Source organism: Mirounga angustirostris, unplaced genomic scaffold (genome assembly GCF_029215605.1).
Source record: "Mirounga angustirostris isolate CCGP_5_RB_7025 unplaced genomic scaffold, mMirAng1.0.hap1 SCAF_2, whole genome shotgun sequence".
NCBI classification, from domain to species: domain Eukaryota; kingdom Metazoa; phylum Chordata; class Mammalia; order Carnivora; family Phocidae; genus Mirounga; species Mirounga angustirostris.
In genome coordinates this window covers 47,562,015-47,579,107 of record NW_026991710.1, presented here as the reverse complement: position 1 = coordinate 47,579,107, position 17,093 = coordinate 47,562,015, and positions in this window count along the sequence as shown.

Genomic DNA, 17,093 nt, shown 5'->3' with positions numbered 1-17,093 from the left:
TGATATTAGGGGGGAAAAATCACACAAAGATTCTATCACTAACAAAGGTCATATTCTAACGTGTCCTTTAAGTTCTGAAACTTGTAATGAGGAAAATTATTATGGTTCTGGAGGTCTTTTCACTTGCTAGAACTCTTACACTTCATGACTCTGCCTTAAGTCAAAACTTCATTTGTGTCCCCACTCTTCATTTAATTGTATACACGTTTACTTATATTCTATTTGTGTGTGTTGTTTTTTTGCGTTTAGAAAGAAAAAATGTCCATGAAGATTAGTATATTTCTGAAGGAACATATTGGTTTGATCTCTTATAACTATTATAACATTATAAGATATAATATTAAATTATCTATGGAGAATAAATATGTATATGTCTACTTACTGAATACATTTGAATCCTGTGCTATTATGAATTAAAAAAAATGTGAAGAATTATTAGTCCCTTAAATAATATTGAATTTCTCTTGATTAGTTTTGCATTCATGAAGGAGAACAGGGCATAATGGTTATTGCATATTTAGGAGACAGATAATTGGCATTCAAATGATTGAAGGATGGGAGAGGAATTTCATTAAATACATTATAGCACATTATTATCACATAAAGTGATAAAGAACAAGAGTTCTGGCTCTCAAGGGAGGTAGATGTGGGTTCAAATCCCAGACTTGGCCCTGAATATGTGGATGATTTGAAACAAAGAACTTATACACTCTGTGCCCAATTTTCCTCATTTATAAAATGAAAAATAATACCATTAATAGTCCATATAGTTCAATAATAGAACATTTAAATGTTATTTTAGATTCTTTATATTTATTATTCTAAAAAAATTGTATTACTTGAAATTCATCCAGTGGTCCTGGATATGATGCTGACAAATGGGAAACAGTATGTAGAATATTTATTTTTTACCATCAAAATCTAGATATTTATTTGAAATTTTACACCAAAGCAAAGCAATTATATCATTATTACTAGAAGATTCACCCCCCCCCCCCCCCGAAACTGACACAGCTAGTAAGATGTGGATCCAGTATCTGGAAATCCAAACTTATAAATGCACGTCATGGAAAAAGCATCAAGTCCTTGGTTGTTTTGTCGGATAGTTCTGGATATAGTCATTTCTTAATATGAACCCGTTTCAGTCTTCTATCATATACTAAGCCCAGGATGTTTACATGACAAATGGCCTATGTAACACCAAAGAGACTTTTAAGATTCAGGTTATAAAACAATGTACAACATGAATCTTCTACAGTCAGGGTTCAGGTAGCCTGGATTTGTACTTGGCTCTGTGACACTGGGAAAATTACTTATTTACTCTATGCCTAAGTTTTTCCTCAACAGTAGAATGGTGATAGTGGTACGATTTATTTGATATTTTCTCAAATAAAATGAAACTATTGGTTTGCATAGTCACTAGTACATCTGGTCTTAGTAAATTATGGCAATTATTACTACATAAGCCCAAGAAATACAAAGTATTCATAATGAAATGGTGTTATGGGTTGAATTGCATTCCCCCAAAATTCATATGCTGTTGTCTTAACAGTAGAAACTCAGAATGGGACCTTAATTGTAAATGGAGTGATTGCAGATATAATTGCTTAAGATGAGGCCAAGGTGGAGTAGCGTGGGCCCCTAATCCAATATGGCTATTGTTCCTATTAAAAGGAGAAATTTAGAGACAGACATGCCAGTAGGTTATGCCCTGTGACAAAGAAGGCATTAAGTAAGGATGATGTAATCAAAGCCAGTAAACAGCAAAGATTGCCCACAAACCACTAGAAGTTAGGAGAATCATGGAACAGATTCCCCCTCACAGCTCTCAGAAGGAACTCTGCCAACACTGTGATCTTAGATTTCAAGCCTCTATAGCTGTGAGACATAAGATTTCTGTCGTTGAACCCATCCAGTTTGTGGCATTTTGTGATGGCATTCCTTGCTGACTAACACAAATGGTAAATAGTAGTTGCCTTTAAATACAGAAATGATGAAAAATTTTAATTTTCTAATTTATGTCACTTTGGTCAAACTTTATAACATTAATATGTAGTACTTTTAATATTGATACATTATAAAAGTTTTACATATATATCTTCATTTTACAATTTAGAAAATAAATAATAAAATACACTGATTATATGTCATATAGGACTACCATATGCATTACTATTTGGACAATATTTATACATGAAAGTAAAATTTCTTTGATTTGAATTAAAGTGAGTTGGAATTATGTTATTGAGACTGAGTCTGTAGCCATGAAGAATGATGGGAGCTGAGAGATCCCACAAGGAATGGCAGTTCAAATTCCACAATAATCATTGTCATGGCTCAAAGCAGTACATAGCAAAGCAAAACATAACAGACTTCTTCATCCCATATGTATGACAAACATGTTGGCCTTCAGATAGGCTCATTTTGACTTCTTAAGTATCAGTGTGAGGTTAAGAGAGGCGAGAACCCAGGTTTTCCAGAACACATATGGATGGACTTAGCATGGAATTTGCCCTATGACAGACAGTTAAAAAAAGGATGGACCAGGGCATTTGGGTGGCTCCGTTAGTTAAGCATCTACCTTCGGCTCAGGTCATGATCCCAAAGTCCTGGGATCAAGCCCAATGTCAGACGCCTTGCTCAGCAGGAAGTCTGCTTCTCCCTCTGTCCCCTCACCTTGCTCATGCATGTGCTCTCTCTCAAATAAATACATAAAATCCTTTTTTAAAAAAATGGATGGACCAACACTATTGTATTAATAGGAAAGCCAGAAAATGAAGATATTGCAGGAAATGTACATCATGCTCTCATCCACAAAGCTTTTTGTTTCTTAATCCATTGGTCTAATAGCATCATATTAGTCAATGTAACAGACACAGACATTGCTTCAAATAAATGACATATAACTTAAGTCCTACAATGGGAAATGCTATTTATATGATCAAAAGTCCGTAAATAAAAGAAAAAACAGAATTTTTTTTGTGGACCTCATGTTATTGACCATGTTGAAAACACTTTAGCATTTTAATGTAGTTTGAAAACACACATTTTTCTTTAAGTGAATCCGTTAAATAATGATGTGAAAAACTAACATTTTTCTTTTTATAAACATGAAGAAAATATTCAATAAGTGGTTATAATAATTCCTCTTTAGACATGTTATTCATTTTATCCTATCTTGTGTTTGCACTGTTTAACCATAAACTATGATACAGCTCTCTTCCTTGGAATTGTTGTGAAGCATTCCTAAAGCTCTTTGGAAGAGTCTCTGGTGGCTTTTACTAGCTCTGTTTTGTTTCTTTTTTTCTTCGTAGAACCTCCAGCTAACAGCTGACTGCGTAACCTTCTATACTGGCTTTGGGTATTCTGAAGGAAATCAATACTGTAAAGGTTACACTACTTGGCCCTCATTTTAGCATTACCTAAAGCAAAGAAAGGAACCAAGAAATAGGGTTTAAGATTAAGGTCTCCTCACCACATATCTTGCCAGAAAAAGCTTTGTTCAGTCTCAAAATCCAGTTATGTAAGTGGTATAAGCAACAAACAAGCCTAAAATTTCTAGATCCAAAGCCAGTTTATATATTCCTCCCACCAGCTTTGCCTCAGCAGCTGAACTGGACAGATTCATGTCATTGAATGATTATGAAATTAAATGGAATTAGTTAATAAAAACAAAATGATTAACTCAGGGATTGTGAGTCATCACCATGGGAGGCAGAAAAGATGAGGCTAAAAAGAGAAAGAAAAGGAAGAATTTTACTGATCTGAGAACTGCCCTTTTGAATAAGTGTGTTGATTAAAATAGTGTTGTCCTGGGGCACCTGGGTGGCTCAGTCGTTAAGCATCTGCCTTCGGCCCAGGTCATGATCCCAGGGTCCTGGGATCGAGCCCCGCATCGGGCTCCCTGCTCGGCGGGAAGCCTGCTTCTCCCTCTCCCACTCCCCCTGCTTGTGTTCCCTCTCTCTCTCTCTCTCTCTCTGTCAAATAAATAAATAAAATCTTAAAAAAAAAATAAAATAAAATAGTGCTGTCCTCCTCATTTTCTGAATTTTTAAAATTCCCTCAACTAGAAACTTAAGTACATACCATTGTAATGGTGAAATGGAACATGACTATCACCTGGAGCTATAACATTTTCCTTCTCAAGAAAGGTCGTCTTGCCCAGGAGAGCTTGAAAGCACTAGAGTGTCATCTTTTGTCTATTGGACTATGACTTGTGTCACAGAATCTAGAACATCAGTTATAATTAGACATTGCATTGTAGAGCAGCCCTTGGTCACCCATCTACACCCTTTGCTTTCATGATGACATTGCTATGTCTATAGGACAACTCAAGTTTCTATATTATTTTAATTTGCAGATTACTTTCAGGTCTTAATTCACCAGGAGAAACTAACTACTTCTAAAAGAAATGAAAGAAGCAAGGCACCAATCAACAGCTCTTTCCATCTGCTGGTGTCTGCTTACTTACTAATTCAGTGGTTGAGGCTGACTGGTCTATAACTTAGAAAATCCTCCAGTCAGGCTTGCCCCATGCTAACCAATGCTCAGGGTTCAGATTACTTCTTTATTGCATTTAACATTAAGCAAACTGCTTACAGTTATTTTATTTGCTTTTTATCTCCTCATTACCCACAAACCTCCAAGATTAGAAGCACAATTACTTATTACACATTATATCACTGAAACATCCCCTCTCCCAAAACGGAAATATTTGCTGTTGTTAAAATGCATCCTTGGGGCTCCATAACGTTAAATATCTCACAGAAAACTCTAAGGTTCTATTATGTGCACAATATACTCCTAAGAAAATGTGTTGGGTAGAGATGAGTATTAGTTACTGATTCTTCAGATGTTATTCTTATTTCATAAATATATCCAGAAGAAAATAGAGATTGTCTGCATTTTGACAAAAAGGATATAGTGCATTAAAACATGGTAAATCAGCATAAGAAATTCTTGGTGTATATTAATCAGCCAAAGTGAGAGTTTAATGTTAGATTTAAATAGACTCATTTAGCTAGAATATTAATATAATTACAACAGGAATAATAAATTATCTGTTATCTTTAATGACAGGGAAATGTGGTATTATGGTTAATCAAATATTTGGATTAAAGCTATTGTGCATATCATGTTTTTTTAATCCAAACACAACATATTAAAAGTGTTGTTAAAATCATGCTGAATGGAATTTAACAGATAGTGAGTCAGATAGCATCTAGGTGTTCACATTATCATCATTCTAAATAATTGCTGAAATTCTTGTTAATAGAATTCTGATGACTCTCAGACTGGATGAGAGAGGAGTGAAGGAAATACCTATATGTTCCAGTGCTGAGCATTACAATTTCAAATCCACAGTTGTAATAGCCACCTTCTTAAGTCCAGTGAAAGTCATTTATTCACTCATTCATCAAATATTTATTGAACATCAATAATGGACCAGTTGGTTGTGTAAGAGCTATAAATATAATAGGGGGCAAGACATAGTCACAGTCCTCAAGAGGCAAACAGTCTAACGGGCAATTTAAGCAGGTATACATATTACCTATCATACAAAGGGCCCCTCACACAACCCTGCAGTGTCATAGAAAAATTCATGGAGCCAGTAAAAGGGAAAGTTGAAGAGCATCCAGGCAGCCTTGACAGCAAGGGCAATAGACCAGGGCTGAAAAACCATAGTCAGAGAAAAAAAAAAAATGAGGTTTCCTATCTTAAAAGGCCAACATCTTAAATTATAAAATTGTTCAATTATGTTCATCTTAAAATATGACATAATTAGAAAAAATTAGCTAAATGGCATTGGATCAGTATCACACTATTGACATTGAAGAAATCATGATTTGCTTCAGACCTTGTAATATCACCTAAAAATAAATTCTACAATTTTTAGAGCAAAATGAGTTGCCTTCTATAACTTTTGTTAGTTCTATCTCTCATACTAGAGATGGATACGATGATTCCAGCTCCTGATTTCAGACTACAATTCTTTAATTAGCATTTTAAAGTGACTACACTGAAATGAGAAATTTAGCAAGGGCATTCCAGCAAAATTCAAAATATTCATTCCTGAGTCTGAGTACATATAAGAGACTGTGGGGAAAACTTCCTATTAGTTTGGAGAACAGATATTAGCATGTGGGCTACGGGGCCTATAGATGTCACTTGGTCTACTTCTATCATTTATTCATTATATATATTTATGTAAATTTTAAAATATATTTTTAATGTTTTTAATTATATATATTGTGCAGGGGTTTTTTGTTTTGTTTTTTTGAGAGAGAGCACAAGTTGGAGGGAGAGGCCGGGGAAGAGTGAGGGAGAGAATCCAAAGCAGGCTCCATGGCCAGTGTGGAGCCTCACATAGGGCTTGATCTCATGACCCTGAGATAATGATCTGAGCTGAAATCAAATCAAGAGTCAGACACTTAACTGACTGAACCACCCAGGTGCCCCGTTTTGTTTTTGTTTTTTACAAATATTCCATGGTTGTTATGTGCCAGGTAGTTTTCTAGTCTGTGGATAGGACAGATCTCTGCCTTTATGAAACTTAAGACTGTATCAGATTACAAGTTTTTACTATGAGCCTCAGTATAGAGTTATCTGATGTGGTAAAATATGTTCAAGTTAGAGCAACTCATCTCTTGTAGAAGTCGCATATAAGATTATGGGGAGATTTTACTGCAAACACAGTGAAGGGATGGTTTGTAAAATAGAGTCTGAATGCTTATTGTGTTTGGTGTTGGTCATGTTGAGTTGAATCTTCAACAAATATTTACATTTGGGAACTAGTTGTCAACACTGAATTATAAGGGTGTTTCATTTAAAATGAAGATTCTTAAATTTTTCTTAACATTGGAAACTGACCATATTAGGCCTATGTGATCTCATGGAACCTCTGGGCTATAACTGGATAGTAAGTAGCTGCCCCTCTGGGGCTGGAGCTGGAGAAGAGACACCTACTTTTGTTTTGTTTTAAAGATTTTACTTATTTGACAGAGAGAGAGAGAGCACAACCAGGGGGAGTAGCAGCAGAGGGAGAGGGAGAAGCAGACTCCCCACTGAGCAGGGAGCCTGATGTGGGGCTCCATCCCAGGACCCTGGGATCATGACCTGAGCCGAAGGCAGACACTTAAGGGACTGAGCCACCGAGATGCCCCAAAGGACACCTACTTTGAAGTGAAGCCTCACAAGTACAAAATTCACTTGATATTCTATGATTTATGTTTTTTTTTAATTTATGTTTTTAAAAGGCAATTTTTTAGAGAAGTTTTAAGTTCACAGAAAAATTAAGAGGAAGATACAGATATTTGCCATATATCCCCCTACACATGCATAGCGTCCCCCATTTTCAACTTTACAAACCTCCCTCTCAGAGAGGTACCTTTGTTACAATTGATAAACCTACACTGACACATTATAATCACCCAATTCTGTAGTTTACATTACCGTTCACTCTTGGTATTGTATATTCCATGGGTTTGGACAAATATATAATGGCATGTATTCATCATTATAGTATCACACAGATTATTTTCACTGCCCTAAAAATTTTGTCTCCACCTATCATCCACTCTTCTCCAGCTCTTCAACCCCTAGCAACCACTGATCTTTTTTACTGTCTCCATAATTTTGCCTTTACCTGAAGGTCATTTGGCTGGAATCATACAACTTTTTTAGATTTGGTTTCTTTTACTTAGTAATATGTATTCAAGGTTCTTCCATGTCTTCTCATGGCTTGCTAGCTCATTTCTTTTTAGCACTGAATAATATACCATTATCTGGATGTACCAAATTTTATTTATCCAATCACCTACTGAAGGACATCTTGGTTGCTTCCAAGTTTTGGCAAATATGAACAAAGCTGATATAAACATGCATGTACAGCTTTTTGTATGGACGTAAGTTTTTAGCTCCTTTGGGTAAATTCCAAGATGTGCAACTGGTATGGTAAGAGTATTTTTAGTATTATAAAAGCCTGCCAAATTGTCTTCCAAAGGCCTGTACCATTCTGCATTCCTACCAGCAATAAATAGGAGTTACTGTTGCTCAACATACTCACCAGTATTTGGTGTCATCACTGATCCAGATTTCGAACATTCTGATAGATGTGTAGTAGTATCTCCTTGTTGTTTTAATTTGCTTTTCCCTGATGACCTATGATGTGTAACACCTTTTCATATATATATATATATATATATATATATATATATATATATACATACACACATTTTTTTTGCCATTTGCATATCTTCTTTGATGAAGTATCTGCTAAAGTCTTTGGTTCATTTTTTTTTTTTTAAGATTTTATTTATTTATTTGACAGAGAGAGAGATAGCGAGAGCAGGAACACAAGCAGGGGGAGTGGGAGAGCGAGAAGCAGGCTTCCTGCCAAGCAGGGAGCCCGATGTGGGACTCGATCCCAGGACCCTGGGATCATGGCCTGAGCTACCCAGGCGCCCTGGCTCATTTTTAAAAAATCAGGTTATTTTCTTATTGTTGGGTTTTAAGAATTCCTTGTATATTTTGGTAACTTTTTTTTTTTTAAGATTATTTATTTATTTATTTATTTGACACAGAGAGATATAGTGAGAGAGAGAGAACACAAGCAGGGGAGGGGGAGCAGCAGGCAGGCAGAGGGAGAGGGAGATGCAGGCTCCCCGCGAAGCAAGGAGCCCTATGTGGGGCTTGATCCCAGGACCCTGAGATCATAACCTGAGCCGAAGGCAGCCATTTAACCGACTGAGCCACCCAGGCGCCCCTTGGTAACAGTCCTTAATCAGATGTGTCTTTTTCAATTTTTTTTTTTTTTTACTAGTTTGTGTCTTGTTTTCTTATTCTTTTGGCATTGTTTTTGGCATAATAAAAGTGTTTTGTCTGGTTGGTTGGTTGTCTGGTTGTCTCGTTTTTTTCATAATGAGGTTCAGCTTATCAATGATTTTTTTCATGGATTGTGCCTTTGATGTTGTTTTTAAATGTCAACATCATGCTCAAGACCATCTAGGTTTTCTCATATGTTATCTCCTATGAGTTTTATAGTCTTTCTTTTCACATTTAGGCCTATTGGCGCAAGCCAAGCTACTCATGTGTTTGACAAGGTCCAAGTATGGGGGACGATCCTAAAAACAGGAGACTCCACAGCTGGCTCCTGCTATTCTCTTTCATTTTGTTTATGGCAATCTTTATAATTGTAGGAATATTTCTGGGCTGGCTCCTGCTATTCTCTTTCATTTTGTTTATGGCAATCTTTAATAATTGTGGGAATATTTCTGGGGTTTCATGATAAAGTGACTACTCATCTTAGTTACACCTGTCTAAGCAATCATAATGAAACTAATTCCATGAAGGTAGTTTCTATAGAACAAAATAACAAAACGGTCACACTCTGTCTAGCACCTTTCTCTTTGCGTACTGTTTTTTAGTTTTAGCGAAAGCCAATAAGCAGAAATCAATAAAAGTCATGTTAATCATTACAAAGGAAAAATGAAAGAAGGCTATGGCTGTAATCCAGAAAATGATCTAAGATTTGGAAAAACAAAAATATCCTAACATATAAATAAAGTTCCTCCGAGGCTGTCAGGAGGAGATGCTTGCAACCTGATCCTGTGTCTGCATCTCCTCATTCGCCAACTCCGTCCTTTCCTACAAGAGACCCACCCTGGCTGGAGCTGGACTCCGGCAGCCTATGGCCCATTTTTAGTTAATTTTTGTGAAGGTGTAAGATCTGTATCTGAATTCATTCTGTTGCATGTGGATGTCCAATTGTTCTGGCACTATTTGTTGAAAATACCATATTTCCTCCATTATATATTGCCTTTGCTCCTTTGTCAAATACCAGTTGACTTTATTTGTGTGGGTGTTTTTCTGGGCTCTCTATTTTGTTCCATTGATCTCTTTGTCTATACTTTCACTAAAACCACACTATAGTAATTACTGTACCTTTATTGTAAGTCTTGAAGTCGAGTAGTGTCAGTCTTCCAACTGTGTTCTTCTTTAATATTGAGTTGGCTCTTCTGGGTCTTTTGCTGTTGCATATAAATTAGAATCATCGTGTAGATATCCTTGAAGTAACTTGAGTAGATTTTTATTGGGATTGTGTTGAATCCATAAAATTGAGACAAATTGACATGTTGACGATATTGAGTCTCCTATCCATGAACCTGGATTATCTCTCCACTTATTTAGTTTCCCTTTGGTTTCATTAATCAGAGTTTTCCTTATACAGATTTTCTAAATTTAAAAAAATTTTTACCTAAGTATTTCATTTTGGGGAGTACTAATTTAAATAGTTTTGTGTTTTTAATTTCATGTTCCATTTGCTCATTGCAACTGACTTTTGTGTTATCTTGTATCCTATAATCTTGCTATAAATGCTTATTAGTTCCAGGAGGTTTTCTGTCAATTCTTTTGAATTTTCTGCATAAATGATTATATGTCATCTATGAACAAAGACAGTTTTATTTCTTTCCTTCCAATCTGTATGCCTTATATTTTCTTTTCTTGTCTTACTACATTAGCTAGGACTTCTAGGACAATGTTGAAAAAAAAAAAATAGTGATGAAAGAAATCCTTCCCTTATTCCTGAATCTTAGTTAGGAAAACTTTGAGGTATGATGGTAGTTGTAGGTTTCTGTAGGTCTGATTTATCAAGTTGAGGAATTTCTTCTCTATTTCCAGTCAGCTGAGAGTTCTTAATTATGAATGGGAGTTGGATTTTGTCAAATGCTTTTTCTTCATCTATTGATAAAATCATATCATTTGTCTTTTAAGTTTGTACATGTGAAAGATTACATTAATTGAGTTTTGAATTTTTAATCAGGCATGAATACTTGGGATAAATCCAACTTGGTTGAAGGGTATAATTCTTTTTACCTATTGTTGGGTTTTATTTGCTAATATTTTGTTTATGAATTTTCCATCTATTTCATTAGAGATATTGGCCTGTATTTTCTTTTCTTTTAATGTTTTAGTCAGATTTTAGTATTAGGATAATCCTAGCCTTATAGAATAAGTTAGGAAATATTCTCTCTGTTTCTATCCTCTGAAAGAGATTGTAGAGAATTGGTATAAGTTTCTTCTTAACTTGTAGAATTCACCAGTGAATCTATCTGGGCTTGTTGCTTTCTGTTTTGGAAGATTATTAGTTATAGATTTAGTTTCTTTAATAGATATAGGCCTATTTTATTATCTTTTCTATTTCTGTGAGTTTGTGCCTTGTGCTTCTGAGTCTTTCAAGGAATTAGTCCATTTCATCTAGGTTATCAAATTTGTGGGCATAGAATTGTTCATGCCATTCCTTTATTAATATTTTAATACCGATAAGCTGTATAGTGATGTCTCCTGTTTCATTTCTGATATTAGTAATTTGTGTCCTCTCTCTTTGTATTAGATAATCTGGCTAGAAGTTTATCAATTTTATTGATCTTTTCAAAGAATCAGCTTTTGTTTCCATTAATTTCCTCTATTGATTTTCTGTTTTCAAATTCACCAATTTCTGCTCTAATTATTATTTCTTTTCTTCTGCTTCCTTTGGATTCAATTTGCTCTTCTTTCTCAATTTTCTGAAGGTGAAACTTAGATCATTGATTTAATATTGTTCTTCTTTTCTAACATATAGATTCAATGCTATAAAGTTCCCTCTAAGCATTCTTTCACTACATTCGTTTATGTTTTAAAGTCATGCATATTTTGTTTTCTCCTCCATATTCTACCTTTTTAAAGGAAAATATAATCTAGTAAAATTAATACAGGATTCTTACTTTGTTTCTTCAGGTGCTGCTATCATGCCTTATGCTACATGACCCTAAGGATATGAACACCTCAGGTAAGAAACAAACTGCTAAATTAATAGTTACCTAAGCAAACAATTATGCTTAGAAATTTGGCTTGGGAGACAGGATAATTTTTTTAGATTACCAGAAACTGTCTTGCCTCTCAACAATTACCTGTTGCTCTTATACTCTTTCTAAGCTATCACTGGTGTCCAAGAAAATGATAAAGTCCATTGTCCAGCACGTTACAAAATTGGAAGAAACATTTGCTGTATAATGTGAAGCTCAGACTCAAAAGAGTGTGCACAGAACATTTTAGTGTACTCTGTAGATCCAAATTTCTTGGTGTTACGGAATCTATGTCAGTGAAAGGGGACAATACAATAACAATACTGAAATTTTTGAAAATGGACCTTCTTGTAGGAAAACATTTGTTAAGAAGTCTTTTTTTTAGAAAAGATCTATTGCTGGCAAATGTTTTTTAGCTAACCTGAAAATATGTTTTTTTTTCTCCTTCTGTATTGATAGTTTTCCCAGGTACATGATTTTATATTGACAAATATGTTCTCTTGTCACTTTGATGTTATTGATATAATATTTTATATGCTGTTATAAAAGTGCTATCAGTCTAATATTCATTTCTTTTTATGTAATTTATCTTTTTTATTTGGCTACTTCTAGACCTCGTCTTTGTCTTTGATATTCCTTAGACGTAAATTTCTTTATTCTGTTGGAATATGATGCCCTTCATGAAATGGAGGATTTATATTCTTCATTAATATGGAAAATTCTCACTACATTTTTTAATATAGGTTCCCTATTGTTTCCTTTATTCTTTTCTTGAGCTCAGATTAGATATATGGTATACATTCTTACATTACTGAGTGCGCATCTTATCTCAATTTCATATTTTCTCTTTCTTTGGCCTGTATCATAAGTTAAGACCAACCCACTAGGTGTTTCTATATTGGTTTCTAATTAAAGTATTTAATCCTTTTAAAAATAGTCTCTGAGATTGTTTTGTTTTGTTCTTGTTTTGATGGCATTACATTTAATTACTGGAAGGTGCAGTGGGTTTATTCCTAAATCTAAGTACGCAGTAGTCTTCTGAATTTTTGTTGTATCTTTTTCTGGCTTATTTAATTCTTTTCTGTATGCATTCTTTTTTACAGATTTATAATCTGTACTTAATACTTCTAATTTTGAATTACTTGAGATATACATTTATTGTGTCCTATTTTTGCTAACTTGTGCTTATAGTGGATAGTCTTCTCGTGGCATTTGTTACTATGGTTTTATTGTAAGTTCACATTTACTGGTGCTCAATCTATATAAATTGTGAGACATCTATGTTGAGGGATGCCTTCCTATAAGGGTTCAAGACCAGAATCCCATTTGCTGTGGATTCATTCATCTCTATACATTTTGTTTCTAGAATTGCTAAGAAATTAGAAAAACTATGGCCTCTGTATTCAATACTACTGTAGTTTTAGCTTCTGTCTTATTTATTCTGTTTTAGTATCTATGGTTAACTTCTTATGTCTAATGAGTCTAAAAATATTTTTAAAAATATGTTTGCTATAATTTATCTAGTATGTATATATTTTTATTGATTTTTTTTTCTCAGAATATCTATACTGCCACACTTCCAGGCAAGGTATTTTGTCATATTGATGATTTTTTCTCAAATATTTGTTTACTAATCCTTACTTAAAGAACTATGTAAAACAGAAATACTAACTCGATAAAATTTATGCCCAATTTATACTACCCTGATATTTAATCAAATTTCACATTTGATTAAATATTAAGAATCAATAGTTAATTTTAAATTAAATATTAAAACCAATATAAAACTTTTATTATTGATATTCATATTTAAGTTGTAATATCGTATTGACATTTTTACAGAAATATTTGAATTCTCGGGCGCCTGGGTGGCTCAGATGGTTAAGCGTCTGCCTTCAGCTCAGTTCATGATCCCAGGGTCCTGGGATCGAGTCCCACATCGGGCTCCCTGCTCCTTGGGAGCCTGCTTCTCTCTCTCTCTCTCTCTCTCTCTGTCTCTCATGAATACATAAATAAAATCTTAAAAAAAAAAAAAAGAAATATTTGAATTCTCTATATATACATATGTGTATATATAAATATACATATATAAATAAGCTATCTTTCTAAGTATGTAGAAATTGATTCATTTAGAGAATGAAATCTCCAATGGAATTTGAATACGTATCACTATTATTAGCTATACTTTCCATGCTGTACATTACATTCTCATGACATTTATTTTATAACTGGAAATTTGTATCTTTTGACTCCCTTTTCCCACTTGCCTACCCCACACTCTTACCTCTGGCAACTGCCAATCTGCTATTCTCTGTATCTGTGATATCTATGAACTAGGGTTTTATTTTTTCTATTCTTCTCTTTTTTTAATTACACATATAAGTGAAGCCATTATTTCACTTAGCATAATGCCATCTAGGAACATCCGTATTATCAGAAATTGCAAAATGTCATTCCTTTTTATGGCTGAATAATATTCCAGCATGAGTGTGTGTGTGATATTTTCTTTATCTATTCATCCATTGATGAACACTTAGGTTGTTTCCATATCTTGCCTATTATAAATAATCCTGCAATAAATATGGGATTGCATATATTTTTTCAAATTCATGTCTTCATTTTTTTTTGATAAACACCAGAAGAATTGCTGGATCATATGGTAGTTCTAGTTTCAATTTTTTGAGGAATCCCCATACTGTTTTCCATAGCATCTACATCAATTTACACCCCTACCAATAGTTCACAAAGATTCTCTTTTCTCCACATTCTCATCAACACTTGTTATTTCTTGTCTTAATTATAGCTATTCTAACAGGTGTGAGGCAATATCTCATTGTGATTTTTATAAGCATTTCCCTGATGATTAGTGATGTATCACTTGGCCATCTGTAGATCTTTGCAAAAATGTCTGTTCAGAATCTCTGTCCATTTTTTTTAATCATTTTTTTTTTTTCTTATTTTGGCTCTTGAGTTGTATGAGTTCTTTATATATTTTAGATATTAACCCCTTATCAGATATGATTTACACTATTTTCTCCCACCCAATAGGCTACCTGTTCATTTTGTTGATGGTTTCCTTTACTGTGCAGAAACTTTAAATTTGAAATAGTCCCACTTGTTTATTTTTGCTTTTGTTGCCTTTGCTTTTGGTGTTAAATCCAAAAAAATCATCATCAAGATTGAAATCAAAGAACTTATCCCTTGATTTTGTCTAGGAATTCTGTGGTTTTAAGTGTTATGTTTAAGTCTTATTCGAGTTAGTTTTTGTGTATGATCTAAGATCATAACCTAGTTTCATTCTTTTGCATATGGCTGTCGAGTTTTCCCAATATTCTTTGTTGAAAAGAGTTGAAAATACTCTTTTTGTGAAAAGACTGTCCTTTTCCCATTGAATATTCCTGGCTTCTTTGTTGTAAATTAATAGACCATATAGGTGGGTTTATTTCTGGGCTCTCTATTGTGTTCCATTGATCCATGTGTCTGTTTTTATGCCAACAGTATACTGTTTTAATTATTATACCTTCGTAATATAGTTTGAAATCACTGAGTATAATGCCTCCAGATTTGTTCTTCCTCAAGATTGCCTGAGCTATTATTCATGGTCTTTTATGTTTCAATATACATATTTGGATTGTTTGTTCTATTTCTGTGGAAAGTGGCATTGGAGTCTTTTGTTTTTTGTTTGTTTGTTTGTTTGTTTTTTGGCATTGGAATTTTGTTACAAATTGCATTGAATCTGTAGATTGCTTTGGGTAGTATGGACATTTTAACAATATTATTTCTTCCAACACACAAGCACAGAATACCTTTCCATTTATTTGTGTCTTCTTCAATTTCTTTCATCAATGTCTTATAGTTTTCAATGTGTAGGTTTTTCACCTCCTTGGTTAAGTTTATTCCTAGGTATTTTATTCTTTTTGATATAATTGTAAGTGGGATTGTTTTCTTAATCTCTCTTTTTGATAGTTTGTTATTAGTATTTAGAAACACAACAGATTTCTGTATAATGATTTTTTATCCTACAAATTTAGTGAATTCATTTATTGCTTCTAAGTTTTCTGGTAAAATGTATAGATTTTTTTTTTTTTTTAAGATTTTATTTATTTATTTGAGACAGAGAGAATGAGAAAGAGAGAGCACATGAGAGGGGGGAGGGTCAGAGGGAGAAGCAGGCTCCCTGCTGAGCAGGGAGCCCGATGCGGGACTCGAGCCAGGGACTCCAGGATCATGACCTGAGCCGAAGGCAGTAGCTTAACCAACTGAGCCACCCAGGTGCCCTAGATTGTTTTTTAACACCATATTTTTTACTGCGTTTTGGAGATTTATACCACCAATTATAGAAAAGTCATATACAATGTACAAATATTTTCACAATTTAAAGTATTCAGTTAACCCAGTGCCAGCCTTTTCGCCTAGAAAAAAAAAAAAAGAGACTAGCATACAGTCACGCTCATATTACTTAGAATTTCTAATTTTAAATGCAAGATGAACAAAAGAATGGTAAAAATTATAAAGTGACTAATGCTTGCAGATAATACCTGCATGTGTAAACTTGGACCTATACAGATTCACATATAGAACAAACTCAGTTGTACTGAACTATATATAGCATATATATATATATATATATATATATATATATATATATAGTTAAGTAATGGTTAAAATCCAAGCTTTTAGAGTGCCAAGAAAATAAAACCCCAAAATTCTTAATGCTAAAGATCAAATTAATTAGTCTGAGATCAAATACTTCTTAGTAAAAAATACTAAAATAATGAAGTCTAAACTTCATTATCTTCAAGATCTTACTCTGTTCATTCCTAACCAGAGAGGTCTCTCTGTCTGGAGAGACATGAAGTTACTTTATCAGCTACCACCCAGGGTGCTTTCTCCCTGTAATGCCCATATTGATCTCAGGATCTTAGATTTCAATGGATATTTTATGTAACATTCTTTGCAGGAATTCTTAGGGCACCATAAATTATTATAACATAATCTACACTGACAAAATTTAGAAAGCATGCCAACTTTTTTTTTTTAAGATTCGATTTATTTATTTGACAGAGAGAGACACAGCAAGAGAGGGAAAACAAGCAGGGGGAGTGGGAAAGGGAGAATCAGCCTTCCCACTGAGCAGGGAGACCGATGTGGGGCTCGATCCCAGGACCCTGAGACCATGACCAGAGCTGAAGGCAGACGCCTAATGACTGAGTCACCCAGGCGCCCAGAAAGCATGCCAACTTTTAAAGA